The 24,880-nt window shown below is 36.7% G+C and overlaps 1 long non-coding RNA gene across 2 annotated transcripts in view; it reads left to right on the forward strand.

Annotated features, from left to right (window-relative positions):
- Positions 1-24,354, forward strand: part of LOC139361898 (uncharacterized) — a 37,298-nt gene extending 12,944 nt beyond the window's left edge. The window contains exons 2-4 of one of the 2 annotated variants that reach the window (XR_011619811.1): positions 18,508-18,573; positions 20,627-20,815; positions 22,921-24,354. This is a non-coding gene — a long non-coding RNA (uncharacterized lncRNA). Of the gene's footprint in view, positions 1-18,507; positions 18,574-20,626; positions 21,667-22,920 lie in introns of those variants that run through there. The other variant, XR_011619810.1, reaches the window with a different exon arrangement.
- Positions 24,355-24,880: the final 526 nt, after the last annotated feature.

A 24,880-nucleotide genomic window follows, 5' to 3' on the forward strand; every position in this document is an offset into this window, starting at 1 on the left:
TATTGGATCATGGAGGTGAATTTCCCCCTTGCTGTTCTCATGATAGTGAGTGAGTTCTTACAAGATCTGGTTTTTTAAAAGTGTGTAGCACCTGCTCCCTTGCTCTCTTTCTCCTGATCCCACCATTTTAGATGCGCCTGCTTTCTCTTCACCTTCTCCAACGGTTGTAAGTTTCCTGAGGCTTCCCTAGCCATGCTTCCTGTACAGCCTGTGGAACTGTGAGTCAATTAAACCTCTTTTCTTACAAATTACCCAGTATTAGGTAGTTCTTTATAGCAATGTGAGAATGGACTAATATGTAGGTGTAGATATTTATGAGGTGCATAAGACATTTTGATACATGCATAAAATGCACAATAATCACATCAGGATAAATTGGGTATCCATCATCTAGAGCATTTATTTATTCTTTGTATTACAAACAATTCAATTATCATACTATTTTCACTGTAACCCATAGGTTTTGTTATGTTTTGTTTCCATTTCAACTTGTTTCAATAAATTTTTCAACTTTCTTCTTAATTTCTTCATTGACTCACTGGTCATTCAGGAATATATAGTTTAATTTCCAGGTGTTTGTATGATTTCCAAATTTCCTCTCCTTATAATTTCTAGTTTTACTACATTGTGGTCAGATAAGAAACTTCATATAATTTAAATTTTTTTGAATTTTTTAAAGAATTGCTTCCTGGCCTAACATGTGGTCTATCTTTGGGAATTATCGACATACTGGGGAAAAGATTGTGTATCCTGCAGTCATTGGATACAGCAGTCTGTAAATATCTATTAGGTTTCTTTGTTCTATAGTGCAGGTTAACTTCAATGTTTCTTTGTTGATTTTCTGTCTGGGAGATCTGTCCAATGCTGAAAGTGAGGTGCTGAAGTGTCTCTCTCTCTTTAGCTTTGATAATATTTGCTTTATATATCTGGGTACTCCAGCATTGGGTGCATTTGTATTTACAATAGTTATATCCTCTTGATGAATTGACCCCTTTATCATTGTATAATGACCTTTTATGTCTCTTCATAGTTTTGGTCTTAAAATCTATTTTGTCTGATATAAGTATAGCTACTCCTGCTCTTTTTAGTTTCTCACTGGCATAGAATATATTTTTTCAGCCATTTTATTTTTGGTCTATGTGTTTCTTTTTAGGCAAAGTGTGTTTCTTGTAGGCAAAAGATCCTTGGGTGTTGTTTTTATATCCATTCAGCCACTCTATGTCTTTTGATTGAAGAGTTTAGTCCATTTACATTTAATATTATTATTAATAAGTAAGGGTGTAATTCTACAATTTTGTTATTTGTTTTCTGGTTGCTTTTGTGGTCTTCTCTTCCTTCTTTCTTTCCTTCCTATATTCCTTTTAGTGAAGGTGATTTTCTTAGGTGATATGCTTTAATTTTTTGCTATTTATTCTTTGTTTATCTGTTCTATGTTTTTGATTTAAGGTTGCCATGAGGCTTGCAAATAATATAATCCATTACTTTAAACTGATGATAATGTAACACTGCTTACATAAACAGGTGAGCAAACAGAAAAGTAATAAAAACTCTACACCTTAACTTAATTCCCCTGCTTTTTACCTTTTTGCTGTTTCTATTTATATCTTATTATACTGTCTATATCTTTAAAAGTTCTTGTAGTTATTATTTTTGATCAGTTCCTTTTTTAGTCTTTTTACTCAAGATATGAGTAGTTTACACCCTACAGTTACAATGTTATAATAGTCTGTGTTTTTCTGTGTACTATTACCAATGGGTTTTGTACATTCAGATGATTTCTTATTGCTCATTAATTCCATTTTCTTTCAGATCAAAGAACTTCCTTTAACATTTCTTGGAGGACAGGTCTGATGATGAAATCCCTCAGCTTTTGTTTTTCTGGAAAAGTATTTATCCTTCATGTTTGAAGGATATTTTCACTGGATATAATATTCTAGGATAAGGTGTGGTTTTTGTTTTGTTTTGTTTTTTCTTCAGAACTTTAAGTATATCATGCCACTATCTTCTGTCCTGTAAGCTTTCAAGTGAAAAGTCTGCTGCCAGAAGCATTGGAACTCCATTTTATGTTTTTTGGTTTTTTTTAGATGGCGTCTCACTCTGTTGCCCAGGCTGAAGTGCAATGGCACAATCTCAGCTCACTGCAACCTCTGCCTCCCGGGTTCAAGCAATTCTCCTGACTCAGCCTCCCAAGTAGGACTACAGGCGTGCACCACTACACCCAGCTAATTTTTGTATTTTTAGTACAGTTGGGTTTTCACCATATTAGCCAGGATAGTCTCGATCTCCTGACCTTGTGATCCACCTGCCTTGGCCTCCCAAAATGCTGGGATTACAGTCGTGAGCCATCATTCCCAGCCTATTTATTTCTTTTCTCTTGCTGCTTTTAGGATCCTTTCTTTATCCTTGAACTTTAAGAGCTTGATTATTAACTTTCTTGAAGTAGTTTTATTTGGATTAAATCTGCCTGGTGTTGTATAATCTTCTTGTACTTGAATATTGATCTCTTTCTCTAGTTTGGGAAGTTCTCTTTTTTTATCCTTTTGAATAAACATTCTACTCCAATCTCTTTTTCTCCTATTTGAGGCTAATAACTCTTAGATTTGCCCTTTTGGGTTATTTTCTAGATCTCAGAGGCATGCTTCATTCTTTTTTATTTCTTTTTATTTTCTGTCTTCTGGCTGTGTATTTTCAAATAGCTTGCCTTCAAGCTTACTAATACTTTCTTCTGCTTAATCCATTCTGCTTTTAAGGACTTTGCTGCATTCATCGGTATGCCAATTGCATTTTTCAGCTCCAGAATTTCTTCATGATTCTTTGTAATTATTTCATTCACTTTGTCAAATTTACATGATAGGATTCTGAATTTCTTCTCTGTGCTATTTTGAATTTCACCGAGCTTCCTCAAAACAGCTATTTAATTCTCTGTTTGCAAGGTAACATAAGTCTGTCTCTCTAGGATTGGTCCCCTGGAACTTATTTAGTTTGTTTGGTGATATCATGCTTTCTTGTATTGTCTTGGTGCTTGTGATGTTCATCAATGTCTGGGAATTGATTTTTTTAGTATTTTAGGACTTGTTCTGTGGCTTAACATATGGTCTATCTTTGAGAATAATCCATGTGCTGAGGAAAAGAATGTGTACTCTGAAGCTCTTGGATAAAATATTCTGTAAATATCTATTAGACCCATTTGGTCTGTAGTGCAGATTAAGTCTGTTGTTTCTTTGTTGAGTTTCTGTCTGAAAGATCTGTCCAGTGCTAAAAGTGGTGTGCTGAAGTTTCCAGCTATTACTATATTGGGGCCTATCTCTCTCTTTAGCTCTAATAATATTGCCTTTATATATGTGGGTACTCCGGTTTGGGGTACATATATATTTAAAATTGTCATATCCTCTTCCTAAATTGACCCCTTTATCGTTTTATATAGTGACCTTCTTTGTCTCTGATAGTTTTGGTCTTGAAACCTATTTTGTCTGGTATAAGTAGAGTAACTCCAGCTCTTTTTTGGTTTCCATTGGAATCAAATATCTTTTTTCATCCCTTTATTTTCAGTCTATGTGTATCTTTATAGGTGAAATGTGTTTCTTATAGGCAACAGATCAATGAGTCTTATATTTTGTTCATTCAACCAGTATATGTCTTTTTCTTGGAGAGTTTAGTCCGTTTACATTCAATGTTATTGATAAGTAAAAACTTACTTCTACCATTTTGTTATTTACTTTCTGGTTGTTTTGTGGTCTTCTCTTCCTTCTTTCTTTCATTCCTGTCTTCCTCTAGTGAAGATGGTTTTCTCTGTTGATATGATTTAATTTCTTGCTTTTTATTTTTTGTGTCTCCATTCTGTTTTCTGGTTTAGGGTTACCATGAGACTTGCAAATACTATCTTATAACTCATTATCTTAATCTGATTACAACTTAACACTATTTGCACACACAAAAACACAAGCAAAAAGGAAACTAATAAAACCTTGCTTTAACTTTGTCTCTCTGCTTTTTACATTTTTGTTGTTTCTATTAATATTCACATCTTATTTTACTATGTCCTGAAAAGTTGTTGTAGTTATTACTTTTGATTGGTTCATCATTTATTCTTTCTATTTAGGATACAAGTAGCTTATACAACGCAGTTAAGTGTTATCATACTTTGTGTTTTCCTGTGTACTCACTATTACCAGTAAGTTTTGTACCTTTAGGTGATTATTTATGGCTCATGAACATCCTTTTCTTTCTGCGTGAAGTATTCCCTGTAGCATTTCTTGTAGGACAGATCTGGAATTGATAAAATCCCTCAGCTTTTATTTTTCTGGGAAAGTCTTTACTTCTGCTCCATGCTTGAAGTATAGTTTCACTGGATATACTCTCCTAGGGTAAATATTTCTTTTTCTTCAGCATTTTAAATATGTCATGCCACTTTCTTCTGGCCTGTAAGGTTTCCTCTTAAAACTCTACTGCCAGATGCATTGGAGCTCCATTATATGTTATTTCTTTTTTCTTCCTGCTTTTCGAATCCTTTCTGAATCCCTGACCTTTGGGAATTTGATTATTAAATACATTGAGGCTGTCTTCTTTGAGCTAAAACTGCTTGGTGTTCTATAACCTTCTCGTACTTGAATATCTTTCTCTACATTTGGGAAGTTCTCTGTTACTGTCCCTTTAAATAAACTTTCTACCTCTTTCTCTTTTTCTTCCTCTTTAAGGCCAATAACTCTTAGATTTGCCTTTTGAGGCTATTTTTTAGATCTTGTAGGCTTCCTTCTGACTGTGTATTTTCACATAGCCTGTCTTTAAGTTCACTAATTCTTTATTCTGCTTGATCCATTCTGCTGTTAAAGGACTCTGTCTTCAGTGTGCCAATTGCATTTTTCAACTCCATAATTTTTGCATGACTCTTTTTAATTATTTCAATCTCTTTGTTAAACGTATCTGATGGAATTCTAAATTCCATCTCTGTGTTATCTTGAGTTTATTTGCATTTCCTCAACATAGCTATTTTGAATTCTCTATCTGAAAGGTCACATATATCTGTTTATCTGGTATTGTTCCCTGGTGCCTTATTCAGATAATTTGGTGAGGTCATGTTTTCCTGGATGGTGTTGATACTAACAGATGTTCTTTGGTGTCTGAGCATTGAAGAGTTAGGTATTTATTATAGTCTTCACTGTCTGGGCTAATTTGTAACTGTCCTTCTTGGGAAGACTTTCCAGATATTTAAAAGGACGTGGGTGTTGCGATCTAAGCTGTTTCTGCTTTAGGGGGGATCCCAAGCCCAATAACACTGCAGTTCTTGCAGACTCATAGAAGCATGGTCTTGATGGCCTTGCACGAGGTCTGGGAGAGTTCTCTGGATTACCAGGTAAAGAATTTTGCTCTCTTCTCTTACTTTCTCCCAAATACACAGTCTCTCTCTCTGTTTTGAAGCACCTAAAGCTGTAGGTGGAGTGACACAAGCACCCCTGTGTCCACCACTATGACTTCTATGGGTCAGACCTGAAGCCAGGACAGCACTAGGTCTCACCGAAGGCCTGCTTTAACCACTTTAACGACTCCCTGAATACTACCTATGTTTGCTCAAGGCCCTTGGGCCCTAAAATCAGCAGGTAGCAAAGCCAGCCAGATCTGTGTTTTTTCCCTTCAGGGTGGCAAGGTCCCCCAGGTCCTGGGTGGGTCCAGAAGTGCCATCCAGGAGTCAGGGACTATAGTCAAAAACCTTAGAATTCTACCTGATATTCTATTACATAATGGCCGAGCTGGCACTCAAACCACAAGATGCCATAATTCCCACTCTTCCTTCCCCTTTCTGAAGGCAGAGGATCCTCATCTCCATAGCTAATGCCACGCCTGGCCATGAGGAATACTGCCAGATTACCACCAATGTTCCTTTAAGGTCAAGGTCTCTTAAGTCAGCTTGTGGTGAATGCTGCCTGGCCTCGTTCTCACTCTTTAGAACAGTGGGCTCCCTCTTGTCCAGGACAGGTCCAGAAATGCTGTCCAAGAGTCAAGTCCTGGAATTGGGGACCCCAAGATCCTGCTTGGTGCTCTACTCCCTACCTAAGGTGCAAGAAAAAGTCCCCTTTACTTTGCCCTGTGCTTTTCTCAAGCAGAAGGAGTTTTGCCCCATAGCCAGCACAGCTGGTTATGTGCTGAGTCTTGCCTAAAGTCAGCAAGTCTCATAGGCCCACCAAGGCCCCTGATGGGCACCTCTCTGTTGCTGCTGGTTATTCAGGACCCAAGGGCCCTTCATTTAGCAGAATACTGGCAGGACTGAGTCCTTTCCTTCAAGGCAGTGGGTTCCCTTCTGGTGCAGGGTGTGCCTGGATATGTCATGTGGGAATTAGAGCCTGGAATGGGGGCCTCATGACTCTAATCAGTGCCTTATTCTGCTATGGCTGGGCTGGTATCAAAGATGCAAGACAAAGTCCTTCCCACTCTTCCCTCTCCTCTCTTTAAGCAGAAGGAAGGGGTCTTTTTTGAAACCATAAGCTGTGCAGCCTGGGGTTAAGAGGGGAATGATGCCAGCACTCCCTAGGCTGCCCCAACTGATGTCTCAGTATGTCACATGCCCCTCCAGTCCACTACCTCTGTGCCTAGTTCAGTCCTAGGACTTGCCTACAAGTTGCAGTCCTAATGGACTAAACTGCCTTTCATGTTTACCCAGGGACCCAAGGCACTGTGGCCCTTGGTGGTGAGGTTTGCAGGCACTCAAGTTCAGACCACTGGGCTAGGTGATTCCCCTCTGACTAGGGTTGGCTAAAATGTTGCCTTTGTGGGCGAGTGTCAGCTGGGGTTGGTCTAGTTTTCCTTTCTTGTCTAAGAGAACAGCCTGAGCTCAGTGCCTTCTGATTGCTGTGTTTTTTTTCTCCCCAGTTCCAAGAAATGTTTTCCACACCATGCTGCTGCTGTGGGAGGTGGGAGGACGGGCATCATTGGTGATTCAGGACTTAAAAAAGAAATCTTTTCAGTGCGTGTTTCAGCAATATGAAGTTAAAGCCAGGTACTGTGAGTGCTCATTTGATTTTTGATTCTTATAGAGGTGTTTTTTTCTGTGCAGAGAGTTCTTAACTTAGTGTCTTTGCAGGGAGGATGATCAGAGGAAGTTTCTGAGGATGATCAGATGCATGTTCTGCCATCTTGCTCTGCCTCCTAATTATTATTAATCTTAATAGCTGTATCTAACATTTATAGCAATGTATCAGTTTCATGTACAAGGCACTATTATATGCTCAAGGAATACACTAACTCATCTCATCATTACCAGTTTGCAGGTCAGAAGCAAGAAAACTGAGATTTAAGAGGTTATAGGCATCATGTTAAGTCATACAGCTTACTAGACTCTAAATTAGAACATGTAGACTCTAACCTAGGTCTCTCACTCCAGAGTTAATGCTCTGACATCAGAGCCACACACTGTGATGAATATGTGTAAGGGGAAGAGCATAGGAACTGGAGTCAGTTGATTTACATTCTAGTCCCATCTCTGCCACAGTAAGACCTGGTTCAGATCAATCAAGCTCTATGGCACTAAGTTAGAGTTGTACTAAGTGAGTTAAAAACTCTACTAAATAAGCAGCAATATTATGTGATCCTTGATTTGCTATTTCAGGAATAAGGATAGATTTATGCACTTCAAATACTCCTCATGGTCAGTCGCATCATCTGCGATATGGCCAGCTTTAAGTAAGGGCACATTCCAGAGTCATGGAAAAGAAAAGCTACCTGCCCACATTACATTGACATCATTAAAACTATACTGTCACCAAGTACTCTAACAGTAACCTAAGATTCCATGCAGGCCTAAAACCAATGCTAAATTCTCAGAAGCCATAGGGGTCAGCTGATGTCAGAACAGCCTACATCCATGTGATAACTGCAGTGGACATAATAAGCTTCAGGTTTAATCAATACAATAATATTGGGTTTGACTAATCCACTATTGGACCAACAATAGTCAGGTGTTAAGTAAGTACAATTTTGAATACAAAAACTACTTCAGTTTCTTAAGTAAATGCAAAAGAAAACAACCTTTTCAAAAGAAAGTAAAGATGAAAAAATAGATTTATATATATATATATATATAAATGATGATATGGCAGAGTTCACAGTATAGCATTGAAGAAATAATAACTAGGGCTAAGAAAGAATAGTTCTCAGTATCTAATTGGCTAAAATTAAAAGGCAATCTCTTCAGGATGATGGGAGAAAAATTAACCCCCCAAATTTTTTATCTTTTTGTCACTCAAGGGACAAGTTTAGAACATATGAAATCTCACTGGTCAAGGTTGGATTCTGTGCCCACCTCTTGCTCGAGGGAGATGGCATCTTGTTTCATAGGCCAACTAAGAGAACTGTCATGGTTCCACAAAAGCTGAGCTAATGTTACAGAAGAAGAGTGGATGCTGCAGGAAATTATGACAGAGAACAGATAACTTCTATACTTACTACATTTTCCCCTCCATTGTACTCCAGAGAGTAATTTCACTGGACTTAGTGTAATACCATACATTAGAGTATTACCATATTTAATTTGGCTACATGTATCTGAAAACTCAAACAACAGTGCCTTAAGTATAAAGTTTATTTCTCTCTCACATAAAAGAGGCAGGCGTATAGGGCCATTCAACAATTAGCTGGCTTCCCTCTTCAAAGTCACCTTCAAGACAGCTTCTGAAACTTCATTCATGAAATCTGATTTTCAGGCAATAGGAAGGAGGAAGGGGGAAGGCAAAAGGCAAAAGAACATACCTCTCAAATGCGTCAAATTCTAATAAGCAGTCTTCCCAGAAGTCCCCCACACTTAAAATTACATCCCAATAGTCCAGAACTTTGTCACCTAGCTGCAAGCAGGGCTGGCTTTGATCTAGTCTGTTACAAGAGTGTATTACAGCCCCATTATGATTTGGGTTCTATTACTAAGGAAGGAAAGAGTGAATGCTGTCTCTTCATCTTAGAAATTACTCTTCTAATCTTCATAGTACAGGATTAATTCAGGTTCATTATAACAATCTGAGAGTTTTAAACAACTCAATTTTTAGCAATCAATGAAGTCATTATGTCTAAGATTTAAAGTCGTTCCCCCCTTCTTGCCAATCATTTGTATTTTTTTCTTAATTGGCTGCTATTTTCAATCAAGTACAATTGCTTTAAAGTGAAGTTAGAGTCACATTCCACTGATTGGAGTTGTCTTCTAATGATTAATGAGCCAGTCTTAAATTCACACTGAGCTTATTTGGAACATGATAGCATCGTTCAGTAATGAACTTTTGAGAGATTATTTATTTCCCGTTGCCGTATTTCTAATCAAGTGCTCATATACATAATGAATGCTTCAAGAGAAATCAGTTTTTGTCTTGTTTACAAGAAGAGTCATTTAAATGGCAAACCATAAGCATGTTAAGATAGATTGTCTAGTCAAACCTGAAAGTGAATTAAAATATTTTAAGAATTCATAAACCAGTGAAATATAATTATCTTTAAAATTCTTATAAAATCACATTAACCCAGAAATGTAAGACCTTGGAATTCATTTAGTTCAACCTTCAAACTAATGTCATGAATATAACAACCAGCAGGTGGTTCTCTAACATCTTGTGGACACCTTTGGAAGCTGAAAACTTATTACTTCTTGTCAGTCCCTTCCAGATGGCACCAATTGTTAGAACATTTCTTTATTAAGCAAAGCTACAAAATATACTTTCCCTATCATCATCTTTAATTTTTTGTCTTCTACCATGCCAGATGCCAGATATGTATGTGCTAGGTATTTATTTAGCAAAATAAGTTGCCATCAATACTGACAGCCATATTACAACAAATTTTCATTTTGGGAAAGGATAGTAAAAGTGGTGAAAAAGATTACCAAAGAGCTAAATAAGTTAGGAAAGGAGGATTAAGGATGACAGATTTGGTAGGGGGGAGGGGCTGGGACGCCTACTGTGATAGGCAAAATTTGACAGATACCTGAGGAAAGTGAGGGTCCTATCTAGGCAGATATTTAACTCTCTGCCCACACTTTGGGCAGACAAAACAGAAAGTGAAGAGGCCCTGGAGGAGGAGGTGAGTTTGGTTGGGTGTGTTTAAGGAGTATCAAGAAGCCTAGAGTTAGCAGAGCAGAGTGAGTGAAGAGAATATGGTAGGTGATTAAGACAGACAGTGAGGTGGGCTGTGAAGGGGACATGAAGTCTTTGGAAGGCTTTGAACAAAGGAGTGACATGATATTTCTTAGATTTAAAAGAATAATTCTGTCTTATGTGTGAAAAAGAGATTATAAGGCAAGGGGGAAGTAGAGAGACCATTTAGGCTGCTAAGTGGAGATGGTGGCTTATGCCAAGGTCTAACAATGTATAAATGGTCTGATTCTAGCTGTATTTTGAAAGAAGGGCCTATAAGATGCCTAATGGATTGAGCGTGCACAAAAGAACTAAATATAGTTCTTTTATATAGTGAATCAGATTATTTTAACTTGAGCACCTGGAAGAATGACTGTATCACTTACTGAAGTAGGGAATCTTGGGGAACAGGCACATATGCAGGAAAAAAATCAATACTTGATTTGTATTTTATTATGCCATTTAGGCATACAAATGAGGACACTGAGTAGGCAAATAGATATATAAATTAAAATTCATCTGAACACCATTAGTCCGATGTCTTTTAAAGTTGTTTGATTTATAGGATATCATCTATATTGTTTCCTCTTTACTGCTTTGAGAGGGTTGAGCTTGATGATTACAAAAATTTTTTTCAGGTTATATTTCAATATTAATGATATAATCCCAATAGTACACTGGAAGATTTTTCTTTGAGTTTGTAAATTAAGTGGATATTATAGTGTACCCCACCACCTTCAGGATGAAGTCACTTAGTTACCGAGGGTATTGAATGATTAGAGCTCACAGTTGCATCTTATTTGGAGAATTGGTCTTCCTTCTAAATGGTGCCTTGTATATCCCTTCCTCTGGGTGTAGTTTACATCCAATGACTGGCCAGTGTGGGAAGGATAATAAGACTTGGACCCTTTGCCTTGACTTAAGAATACTCTTTTACAAGTACCTCACAGTTTTATTCTTCTGCTTAATTCTTTTCCTTTATTCCTTAGAGGTGTTCCTGAGAAAACTCCCTAATAGACCTCTGACACTCAAGTTTCCATCTCAGAACCTGTTGTTCAGGGAGCTCAACTTAAGCCAAAAATATTCTACGAAAGTGAATATTCACAAATAAAATGTTATAAGTTACAAATGTAATAGGAATACTAGTGATTAATTGAATTTGGTATTACTTGCATTATTTATTGTAGCTATCCAAGAACACTGGTTAGAGTATTCAGTGAGACTACATCCTGTTTAGAATTATTTTACCTAATGTACATTAATCCAGGCAGAATCAGTCTCATGACAAATATAGATTTCATTTGCCTTGTATTCTGTTTAAAGCTTAATTTTTGATTCATCCAGAGACTATCATGCTTAAGGACATCTTATCAAAATTTATATTGAACAAAACAGAAAAAAATTAACCAAATAACACTTCAATGGCAAACCTACCTCAAAACAACATGCTAGATTCATTATTTTTATAATGTAAAAATTTTACAAAAGACACCAAGATCAAACTCTCAAAGCTTTTGTTCAGAATATCATCTATCAGTCAAATAATTCCTTTATGAACATGTTGCTTTTCATTCCAAAAAGTTGACATTTCTATGGTTAAGATTATCCTCTCATTTAAAAATCTCTCCCCCAACTTCCTGTGTCTTTCAGTATTATTTTTTAAAATACGAATAAATGGTTTTTTGATGGATTCAGTTTGTTTACTGGACTACTTACAAACCAGCAAACTTTAAGAGAGAGAATGTTTCTTCTTTTTTAATTCTTAAAACATTTAAACCTGCTGATTGAATTTTCTTAACTTTTGTTATATGTTTACTAATATTGATTTAAATTGTTTTAGAAACATGAGAAGAAAAACATGATCAATAAATAAGATATACCTGAAAACTCATTAATTGCTTTCAAAAACCAATATCTTTGAGTACAGAAACATCTGTTTATCAGCTGCCTAGAAGTTGTTGACCCTCATTTATTTTGTTCTGTTAGAATTTTAGCCTTCAATTTATTTCATTTTGTTGATAAAGTAAAACTATATCTTAAAAGAGAAACTAGGCAATGTTATTTTATTTGGATTATTTTAAAGTGAAGTACTCTATTTTCAAATTATATTTCATGAAAAGAAAATGAAAGATTGTTTTTCTAATCTTAGTTTTAATGACTGAGGTGATCTTTTGTGTATTGGAGATAAATTTCACATTTAAACTGTCTGGCTGAAAGTCCATTGTAGAGGGTTTTTTAGTTTTTCTTTGCAAAAAAATCCAAATAAAAAAATATGACATGGATTAAAAATAATTTAGCAGATCTATGATATTGTGCATCTCTTAAATGGTCTTACAAGTGATTACATAAGCTAGGTTCTTTTTTGTTTTGTTTCGTTTTGTTTTATTCAAATTGTAAAATAGGAAAAGTTTATTAGTTTCTTTATTCTAATCTTTTCAGTGACCTAGAATGGTTCGATATAGCCCCTCAAAAACCAGTTAGCAAGTGGGAGCTGAATTCGGGGTTTTCTTTCTTTTTTTTTTTTTTTTGTAAAGTAGTCTCACTCTGTTCCCAGGCTGGAGTGCAGTGGCGCGATCTCGGCTCACTGCAACCTCTGCCTCCCGGGTTCAAGCGATGTTCCTGCCTCAGCTTCCCAAGTAGCTGGGCCTACAGGCACATGCCACCACGCCCAGCTAATTTTTGTATTTTTAGTAGAGACAGGGTTTCACCGTGTTGGCCAGGATGGTCTCGATCTCTTGACCTCGTGATCCACCCGCTTCAGCCTCCCAAAGTGCTGGGATTACAAGGGTGAGCCACTGCGCTCAACCTGAATTCAGTTTTCACTTGTGTGTTTCCAAACGAGAGAATTGAAAACACAACAGATGGGCATATTTCAGCATAATGGCAGGAAGAACCTTCAAACAATTACAATAGTACAAAATTCAAATGAGCAGTGAATTACCATTCCTTGCTATGCTTAGCTATCATTGGTCAGAAACCCTTATAACGAGAACTCAAGCATTAGGCAATAAAGCTGATGTCTCATTCTAATTCTATGATTCTCTAATTTCAATGGATGGTTGTGACGGCTTGTTTGAATATATCCCACCTCCAATTAAATTAGAAATGTTTAAAATTTAAATTGGAAAATTTTAATATTGAAGAAACAAAACCAAGTTGCTGAATTTTATTCCTCCCAGTGTTACAAAATCTACTCACAGCTGGTCTCTATTGATGGCTTGAATTGCTCTTTGATTTACTGGTTGCCATAGGAGGATCCACCTTAACGTTGCTCTGAGAATTAAGCCCTACTAGGCTTTCTCCACAGTGACTCTTCTGGTTGCCCCTATGGCCATTTGTAGTAGGCAAAATAATGGCCCCTTAAAGATGTCCGTGTCTTAATCTGTGGAGCCTGTGAATATGTTGCTTGACATGGCAAAAAAGGGACTTTTGAGATATGATTAATGTTAACTGACTTGAGATAGGGAGATTATCTGGGTGGGTCCAATGTAATTATGCAAGTCCTTAAAACCTGAGAATATTTTCCCACTGCTGTCAGAGATGTGAGAATAAAATAAGGGTTAGACAGATATAATATTGTCATCTTTCAAGCTGGTATGTGGTGAGGGGTAGGGATGGGCATGAGCCAAAGAATGTGGGCAGTTCTACAAGTTAGAAAAAGCAAGGAAATGGATTCTCCCCTAGAGCCTCCAGCAAAGAAAGCGGCTCTGCTGACGTCTTCATTTGAGCTCAGTGAGACCTGTGTCTAACTTCTGACCTACAGAACTATTTGATCTGTTTGATTACAAATTTGTGGGGTTTGTTGTTGTTGTTGTTGTTTTGTTTTGTTTTTTTTTTTTTTTTTGGTGGTAATTTGTGAAGGAGGCAATGGGAAACTAAAAAAATCCGTAAATCCACGTGGCTTTACTTCTTCCAAAAGAGACTGTGAGAACAGCTGCCAGTATGCACGATCCTCAGAGCATGCAACAGCCCTCTCCTGCAGAAACTATGCAGTTGGATTGCATCATTGTCCTTCGGTTGGGTAGATTTGGGTATCTCCACACAACTATAATGGCGTATATAACCAGAAGATTTGTAATAGTGTTCTGAATGGTGACTCTGGGGAACATCTAGATCCAAGAGGGTTCTTTGAATCATCAACTTAAATATATGATCTTCAAAATTGTTTTGATCTAGTATATGTAGTATTGTTATTACATTTTAATTTTTTAAATCTTTTTATTGATCAAGGCTCAGAACGAATACTAGTGATCTGTTGCTGAAAAGCCAGATGTGACAGTAGTGGTGTGTGGATCTGTTTCAGCCAAAAGGACCTTAGGCACATTTACAAAGTAAAATAAATTTACTTTTGATGCCTTCTCTCTTCTCTTCTGTGTCCTTCATTACCTTTGGACTACCTTACAGCCCAACATGGGGCCTGCCATTGCGTAAAGTTGACATTACTCTAAAATTATTCCATTTCTCACTCACTTTCTTCCTTTCCTTAAGATTAAAATTATTACCTCAAAGTGTTTATCTTTAGCAGGTAGAAAACCATCAGATTAAAGTAATTCATGTTAGCAGGTGAAGGTCTTAACCAGTGCAGTGGAAGGCTAGGTGAACTAAGTAAAACTGTAATCAGTGGGCTGAGCAGGGACTCATTTTTAAAGGAGAGGACTTTTAAAGGGATGTGTTCATTACAGGCCTTCAGCTCCACTATGCAATCATCAAGTATGCTTTGAATGTCTACTGGTGTTTATGATGGGGAACTGAAGGTTAAGTTCAAAGACCTTGGGGATAAACAATGCTGACTGAGTTCAGGCTCTACCATTTAGGGCTGTGACCATAGCTGTGATCAAGTTTCTATTTCCTCATCTGAGAAATAAGGATAACGACCATGCTAAACTCTTAGGTTTACTGTGAAGTTGAAGTGAAAGTACACATCACACACCTAACACAGTGCCTGGTGTAGAGTAAGGACTCGGCAACATGACCAATTAGTTATTCTCTGTCTCATGCTCAGGATAAGACGTTGTGTAAAGGCACAGGAAAACAAGATGACACAACCCTGAACCCCACAGAGCTTTCTCCCACCCTTCAGACTGTTTCCTGCCTGTGAACAGGCATCAGAAAAGCAACAGCTCTCACTTTTACAAAGTAGTTAATTCATACAAATCTGGAATTTTCAAACAAATTTTGATCAACAACGACAAAGCCCGTTACTTAAATCCTTGTGTATACATGATTTTTTAATGTACTGCTTTAGAATTCTTGCAGTTCAGGCTAGGCATAGTAGCTTAAACCTGTAATCCCAACATTTTGGGAGGCCGAGGTGGGAGGATAGCTTGAGGCTGGAAGTTTGAGACCAGACTGCTCAATATAGTGAGACCCTGTCCCTACAAAAAATATATATATATTTATACATATATATAAATATTATATTTATATACATTAAACATATATTTGTATATTTATATATTAAATATATACTATATATTTTTATATAATTTTTATAATTATATATAATATTTATAATTTATATTTTAAAATATTTTTTCAGAAAACAAACCAAACAAGAATTCCCACAGTTTAATGAGGAAGAAATGCAAAGGAGAAAATCCATAATTAAATCATAGAATTATTTTCCCCTTATTGTACACAATGAATAACTAACTGAAGAAAAGATTTTATTTAAAAACATGTCATGGTAGAGTGAAAAAAAGGGATATATATTTTAGAATATATGTCTACAGGTTCCTCTGGAATTCCAACTTTGCTCAGGATACTTTTGTTACTGCCATAAAATAGAAAAGTACCAGCCTGGCAAACACAGTGAAACCCCGTCTCTACTAAAAATACAAAAAAATTAGCCGGGCGTGGTGGAAGGCGCCTGTAATCCCAGCTACTCGGGAGGCCAAGGCAGGAGAATCGCTTTAACCCTCGACGCAGAGGTTGCAGTGAGCCAAGATCACGCCATGCACTCCAACCTGGGTGACAGAGCTAGACTCAGTCTCAAATAATAATAATAATAATAATAATAATAATAATAATAATAAAAAGGCAGTCCTGAGTGAAGGTGACGACATCAAGACTGATTTGGTGAAGGTTGTTAGGTGACAATAATTATTAATGGCTCCATTTTGTGGACTAGAAAAACTAAACCAAACAAAAACCAAGAAAAACCCTCAATTTTAATTTTAGAATTCAAAAAAGATGAACCATAGCATGAACTGTTAGACAAGGCAAATTAATTCAAAAGGGGCCTTCTCGGTATTTCAGAAAAGAGGAATTGAGATTTTTTTCAAAAGTTAAATTTAAGAAAAAGCCTGATTATAATAAAAGCTGGTTTTCTTCTTAAGAGATACCATTCAGAATTGATTACCTTCTTTCACACGATACAACATTAGATATGATTGACAAGCATGCCAAAGGCTTCATTCTTCTAGCTGATTATCAACTTTTCTTCCTGGAAGCCAATTTCAATGAGCTGTTATATTTTGAAGTGCTGTCACAGATTTATTGGAAGGAACTAGAAATGTGAGTTCCTTATGTCTGCAATTCCAGTAGGAATTCCATGTCTGAGTATTTTAAGAAGTTTAACAATATAATTTTAAAGAAATTTTTAGAAGTGCAGGGAGAAATGGAGCAGAGTTACCACAATTAATTATTTATAGGAAAGCTGCAGAACATCAGAACAGTGCTTCCTATAGTCAATCATATTTAACTGCCTGTTATTGTGAGTTGATATATGTTGTTGCAAATAGTGAACTGAATACTTGACTAGCACATAAAAGTCAAATGTAATAGAATTGTTAATACTTTTTTGAGCAGAGATTGAGTAAGTACTCCTTGTAGCATAAAAGGATAAATCTAACTCTTAGAATACCTATTTTCTGCCGAAGGGAAGGTGTGAACATTTATACATTTAAAGTTAATCAGGCTGGGTGCAGTGGCTCACGCTTCTAATTCTAGCACTTTGGGAGGCTGAGGTGCGTGGATTGCTTGAGCCCAGGGGTTCAAGACCAAGCTGGGCAACATGGTGATATCCTGTCTCTACAAAAAATACAAAAAAATTAGCTGGGTGTGGTGGTGTGCACTGTAGCCCCAGCTACTCCAGAGGCTGGGTTGAGAGGATCGCTTGAGCCTGGGAGGGCAAGGTTGAAGTGAGCTGTGACCGCCCCACTGTGCCCCAGACTGGGCAACAGAGCAAGACCCAGTCTTAAAAAATTAATAAAGAATAAAGTTAATTAATCCTTCATGGGACAAATGAGTCTATAAGAATATCACAAACTAAGGATGTCTAATTTGGATGGAATGTTGTTATCTTTCTAGGAGTAACACTTGAAAATTACTTAGGATGGTGTCTGACACATGGTAGATGCTCAATAAATGTTAACTGTTTCATCATTTAGAAATGGTATTAGGGGTCAGGCACGTTGGCTCACGTCTATAATCACAGCATTTTGGGAGACTGAGGCCCTTGAGTTCAAGAGTTTGAGACAAGACTGGCCAACATGGAGAAACCCTGTCTATACCAAAAATACAAAAATTTAGCTGGGTGTGGTGATGGGTGCCTGTAATCCCAGCTACTTGGGTGACTGAGGCACAGAATTGCTTGAACCCAGAGGTGGAGATTGCAGTGAGCCGAGATCACGCCACTGCACTCCAGCCTGAGCAACAGAGCGAGACTCCATCTCAAAATAAAAAGAAAAAAAAAAAGAAAAGAAATAGTATTTGGTTGTGAGTTAGAAAGATCTAAAAATAAGTGGCTTAAAAATGCATTTTTTGTTCATGTACCATGGAGTCCAGAAGTAGGCTGTTCAAGTGTGGTAGTATCTTGACTACTTTGACTACATTATATTATCAAACTCTCAGAACACTTCTGTTTTCTTCTTTGCCATCTGCTTAGAAGTTTACATCCTCAGAACCACCTCATGCTCACAAGATGGCTGCCTGGAGTCTATTTATCATATACAGGTGCAAAGAAGGAAGAGAAAAGAAAGGGTGGTTTCTGCAAAGGGATGAATGCCAGCTGGACACACACACACACACACACACACACACACACACACACACACGTTTCTAGAGCCCTACCCAACAACTTTTGCCCAAGTATCACTAACCTAAACTCAGTCACATGCCTTCCCTTTTCTTTAAGTCAGATGGAAATATTGTATTTTAGCTGAATGCATTGCTAAACATAATGAAATCAAATTTCTGTTGTTAAAAAACAAGGGAAAATTATACATCGGTGTTATGTGGGAAAATTACAGAAAAGAAAGACATATGGGAAAATTGGATTTGGGGAGGGAACTAGCAATCTTTCCCATTGTTATTATTGAGATTATGTTTATTTGGAAGTTTACAAATAAACTAATCCTTTTTCAGGGGTTTGCTTCTCTGTGTGACTAAAATATTTTCCTTTCAGCAATGTGCTGGTGGAGCCAGCTTATACCTACTTGCAGGAACCAACTGAGAAATTATCAAGAATTTTGTAAGTCAGTAATGAAACGTAGCCATTATTTTAAAAATAAATACTATAAATATGGAATTAAATAAATTATATTAGAAGCACATGATAGTAAATGCTTAGAACAGCTCACTTCCTCATTTTTTACTACGATTTACTGTTTTCTGTGCTGTTGAGGTGATGTACATCTATTGTATCTGTATGGTGAAAATATTATGTGATAGAAACCTATATAACGGTGTCTACTGTACCTCTCTTCCCAACTCTGAATTCAGTGACATCACTTTAGTAACTTAAAACTGGCCATATAGGGAATATTTACATCATAGAAGTTGACAAACACTAAAATGAGGGCCCGTTTCCCTGAAGAATAGGTTCTAAAAATCTACCAGCGTACTTCTGCCTTCTAATATTTACAAATACATTTTAATAGTTTGCTGTATTAATGGTGGCCAATATAGAGATCAGAGTATAGATAAATTTAACATTTCACTAACAGAACCACATACAGAAGGGTAACCAGTGAGTACATGAAGAGGGAAGGAACTGTTTTTCTTCTATTCATGTCTTGCTCTCATGGGACCAGCAACACCACCAGACAGATATTTCAGCTCCAAGCTAGAGAAAGGAATCTTTTATGACTAACTCCTTGGGGAAATGGGAAAGGAGAGGAACTGCTACATGTTTCCCCCTAAGGACTAATAAATTTGTTTATGTCTCTTTGAGCTTGAAGCACTCATCAGAAAAGGAAAAGGTACTTTAAAAAAAACCCACAATTCGCCCTCATCGCCTCTTTCATTGCTGCTCTTTGAAGCATAAATAAATGAGGCATTTGGGGGAAATAAATGTAATATTAAGCAGAAAGTAAATGAGACAATATAGTGAGAATCATTTAAAAGAGTGATTTATAGCTCCTCTTCTGTATCTAGTATTTAAATTGAGCATATTAAATTAAAATTAATGTTATTTTTTCACCTGGAGTACTTTCTTTTTGTTATCTACAATTTTGTGTAAACCTTCTGCCCCACTCTTTGGAGTTTAAGATGGTGCCAGAGAGATTTATAGGAGAAAGTAGTTTAACAACATACTGCTTTGGTGAGGCTATGGGGAAGAAAGAGCTCTTCATTGCTGAGGGAAGCGTGAATCAGTATGACCTCTGAAGAAAAATTTGGCAACATTTATCAAAACTGTAAATGCATATAGCCTTCGACCCAGTAATTCTACTTTTGGAAATATACTCTCCAGAAATACTTGTATATATACAAAATGATATAGGCTCAATTTTATTCTTTGTAATATTTTTGCATAATAGCTAACGGGTTAGAATAATTGTAAAATCCATCAATAGGAGTGGCTAAGTAAACTAAGATTTATTTTTACAGTGGAGTGTTACATGGCTGTAAAAAATAATAATAATCCTAGAAACTATACAGTGAAAAAAAAACCCAAGAGTTAGAACAGTATGTATAATACACCTTTTGTGAAAAATAAGAGAAAATAAAAATCTGTATTTATATCCTCTTGAATATGCATTACTCTGAAAAGATCTGTAGAATCTAAGAATAGAGATTTCTATGTAGAAAAAGAGGTTCTGGCTAGATGAGGGACAAGGTTGGAAGGAAAGGAGCATTTTTTTTATTTTAACTTTTATAACTATTCGTTTTTGGAGCCATGTGAATGTATTATGTACCTAAAAATACCTTAAAGCTTAAATAAATAGCTTGCAATACTTAAAGAGAAACTTCCCCTCCATCAACAGAGATGCTGTTTAGTGTGATTTAATAAGGAGTTCTAGCTGTGAGATGGCTCACTCACTCAAAGATATAAGAGAGCAGAGTTTAGTCATGCGCAGATTTAAAGGAATCAACATAAGAGAGTGAGGCACTGAGGGATTAGCAAGAGCAGAATGCCAGAAGCACCACTAGTCCAGAAGGAAAAAGGAATGAAGCACCTCATGGAGGTGCTGCAGAGACAACCTCTCTGAACAGAATGCAGCTACTGCCAGGAACAGTGAGGCAGTAAGGAGCAGAAAAAATCAATATCCCAACCTTTCTGTCCTCTCACCCCTGATCTCCAGCTAGTTGCACACAGAAGCCAGAGGGCAAGGAAGCCTGGAGTGTACTGTGGATAGTGGTCATCTTCCTGGGGGACAAAGGAAGACAGAGAATACGGAGAATGGATCTGGGCAACAAATGAAAAATAACCAGTGCAGGATATTAGGATGGCAGTTTGCATCCTGGATGTCTGTGTATGTCCGTACATACAGGTATGTGCTATACCAATTGGCTAAAGATGGCACCTATATATTGGGACCAATGTTTACTTCTTCACAGTAGGCTAGGACAATTCGCTCACATTCTGCCACTGCCAGCATCAAACTCAAATGTTTACACATTTGATTGCTTTAAAGCGATTGCCGAGGTAAGTATATTTTTTAGCAATTTAAACAGCCTACTTTGTATACCCCATGACACTCCACCAAATATCTACCAGTCAAAGATGAAATAAACCCTGGAGTTACAAAAGATGCCAAATCCCTGCTCCGTCTTGCAACTCTCTGATCCAGAGATTCTCCTCCTTGCTGCTGAATGACATCACCCTGACATGTAAGCCTCCTCTCTGATTCCCCTCTAGTTGAGGGTTCTCTTGTCCCCTTGACCTCCACCTCGCTGGGTAGTGGCCCCATCCAGTTGTTTCTGGCAAATCTGCTGCCACCAAACACTTCCCCTCCCTTACAACCTGTCAAAGTATTAATACAACTCAATAAAGGTCCTTATATACTACTGCCACCTAGTGGTCATGGTTTTTTTTCCTTGATCAGTCGTCAAATCCTCTATCTTATAACTACTCAATTCAATTGATGTAAGTGAGTAGCTGGTATTCAGATAGCTTTTCATAAATTATTCCATTTCATTCTTAAGCCTGTAGATTAAGTTCTATTATTCCTACTCAAAAGCTAACTGGCTTATCCAAGGTCTGAAGGCCAAATCCAAACCCTTCTTCCATACCATATATAAGACTCATTCAATCCCCCGAACTCTCTCATTTTCCCTATCCCTCCATTGTTGTCTAGTGCACAATATTTATTATAGTTTGCAATATAATATTGGAAAGGGGGGCATTAGAGTGCTATTCTAAGAAGTTCATCTGATGGCCAGACGTTAGCAGATTCATGAAAAAAAGCAACCTAAAGACTTTCTGGATCTTCTGTTTTTAGTAAAGTTATATAACTAACTTTTTGAAAAATCTCCCACTCTAAAAGTTTTTACGTATGTTGGGTAAAATATGATAACCTTATTTTTAAATGTAAAGCTTAATTCATAAGATGTAGAAGGACATCCCCACGGAATGAGAAACAAAGTAGGCTATCATACCACCTGACATCATGTCTGATGAGTATATCTTCAAATCTCTATGTCCCAACGCCTTGGCATTTTGCAGCTCCACATAGGACAGGAAATTAGGTCTTAGTACACTCAAAAACAGAGATTTTGAACAGAGGATCCATATACATCTGAAAGTCATAAAAGGCCACATTCTCAAAGAATAATAGACTTGTAAAATCTGCTCCCCAGCAAAGAGGAACAATAAGAAAATCAATCACTCTTGGTGTAGCCTCTGGGTTAAAAGTAATCTTGGGGGTTGGGATTCATCTTTCACTTATTGTAATGTCTAATAAACCCCAAACCAGACAATTAACTTTATGTGCTTCTAGACTGATAGTAACACAGAACACCTGGTAGAAACAAAAGCAAATACTCTCTAAAGAGATGCCCAATCATCAGAGACCTCATTGAATTCCCACTGATGAAGCTAGTCATTTAAGTAAATTCACAATCTAAAATTACGAAGCATAGAAGGCATAAGGCCACAATGAGAAAGAGCCAGTAAAACCAAGAAAAATCCAAATTTGACCTTCAAGGGCTTTGGCTATTCAAATTATTGAATGAAGAATGACAAGCACACAAACATATACCCACAATTATTGAATAAAAAATAATATAATGTGGTTTTAAGATTCTCAGAATGTTTGCTAAACATAGCATTGCATTTCTTGATTTGTTACAGAATGGATAAGGAGATTCCATGATTTAGTCTTCTGTTGACTAATTGGAATTTTCTTTTTTAAACACATAAGGGGGGGGGAGTGAAAATGGAAAGTGTTTGTAAAACAAATGAAAGTCCTCTTTGAAACTAAAAGTATAATAGTAACCCTTAGAAAAAATTTTAGTAATTTGAGAAATAGCATCCTTAAATGTGGTCTCATGACTTAGCGAGCATTATTTTCTCTGTCTGTAAAATGAAAATTTTAGGTCAGTCTATGGGTGAGAGACAAATGCTTTTTCTCCTCTCTTATGCTTCCTTTTGCAGGCTTGAAAAAGAAGGTTCTACTATTTTTGAGAACTCTGCTATATTTCATAGTGGTAAGCTGATAAGTTTCTAAGTAAAAACATAAACCTAGATCTATCATGTTCATATGGAATCATTTCCCAGGTACATTGTTAAGTGAAAAAAACTGAAGATACGGAGCAGTGTCTAAATGTCTTATTTGTGTAAAAAATATACATATTATACTTATTTATATGTGAATAGACTACTCTTACAGGAATATGCAAAAAAACGATATTTGCTTGAGGGAAGATGCTAGTGAATTTGGAGATCTGGAAAGGAGTAAAACTGGCCATTTTAAACCTCACTTAATTGTTATTTCAATTTTAGAAACTAAGTTAATAGAAAATAGACAAATTCTCTCACTAACTAGCAGAAAGCTTCTTTAGTTAATGATTATGCATTATTTGCCATACATTTAGGCAATGCAATATCTAACATGTATACTGTATTAAACAGCTTGACTATGTTTGCTTAGGTCTAACTCCTGGCCCACAATTTTTTAGCTTTATGAAGTTGGTCAAGTTACTTGGCCTGTCACTGCCTCAGTTTTGTCTTCTATTTAATGGCGAAAATAATAAAATTGATTTAAAAATTAAATAAGCTAATCCATATAAAATGCGTTACACAGTACCTGACACATGGAAAAATCTTAATGAACGTTAAGTCTAATCGTTATTTCAAACTTGCTGATAATTTTCCAGTTCCTAGATTTCAAAAACATGCATGTACTTGAAATCTCAAAAATGGTCACTAAAGTGGACAGAAAATTTTAATACATTATAGGACACTATTATTTGATAATTCTTACAGATTCACTTTCAAAACTTCTTTGGTCAGGCATATTTTGAAGATGACAGAACCAGACCGAAATATCAGAATAAGATCAATATTGTTGTCTTACATAAATGTTTGTTCCTCAGGCTATATACCCTCTGGTGTGCACCTGCACAGAAACATTACATTTCACAGTTTGCCAAATATTTCATGAGTATTAGGAAGTGCATCCTGTAAGCAAGAAAATTAAATATGCACTTGGTTTATGAAATCATATTGTTATTCCATTTGAAACAACAAGTGAATGAAATCCTTCGGTAATACCAGTTGAGAGAAAGCTTGGCTTCCAGATAATTCTAATTTATTATTTTACAAGGACAAATATGATTAATTATCAAACAGACAAAAATACCAGACTTCACTGATGACCATAATTTCTCCCCAAAGGTCTGATTTACATTTGAAGCCAAATTGTAACAGAATGTTCAGTTTATAAAGTATTTCTTCTGAGCCCAGGGAGTTGGGTGATTTTTAGCCACATGACAACCCTCTTCTTGGTGGAGAACGTACTTTGACTTTTCTTGACTGTTAAACAGAGCTAGCAATCTATGGATCAAATTTTATTCCAGGGTTTTTGTTGTTGTTGTTTTACCATTTAGCGTTAGTTAAAACTTATTTTTTGCACATGGTAATGACATTTACTTTGCTTCAGGTGAGTCATGCTGATAAGCTCAGATATTTCCTATTATTACTTGAATATCTAGATAAATGTTTTAATAAACTACATGTTTCTTAAATACCTCTCTAGTAGTTTACTATTGCCGCCTCACAAATTTCCATAAACACAGTGGCTGAAAACAACGCAAATTTATTATCTCACAGTTTTCTTGCTACAGGAACCAAGGTATGGGATAACTGGAGCTTTTGCTCAGGGTTTCACCAGGTTAAAATCAAGGTTTGTGTTGGGCCTGCAATCTCATCTGAGATCCAGGGAAACTGTCTTCCAAGCTCACTGGTTGTTGGCAGAATTCATTTGCTTACGGTTGTAGGACTGAGGCCCTCAGCTCCCAAAGGCCGACCGTTACCAGCCGTGAGGCTTTCTGCACAAGATGGTGGTTTGATTCTTCCAGGCCATCAGGGGAGCATCTGCTACTGCCTGGAATCT

Source organism: Macaca nemestrina, chromosome 2 (genome assembly GCF_043159975.1).
Source record: "Macaca nemestrina isolate mMacNem1 chromosome 2, mMacNem.hap1, whole genome shotgun sequence".
NCBI lineage: Eukaryota > Metazoa > Chordata > Mammalia > Primates > Cercopithecidae > Macaca > Macaca nemestrina.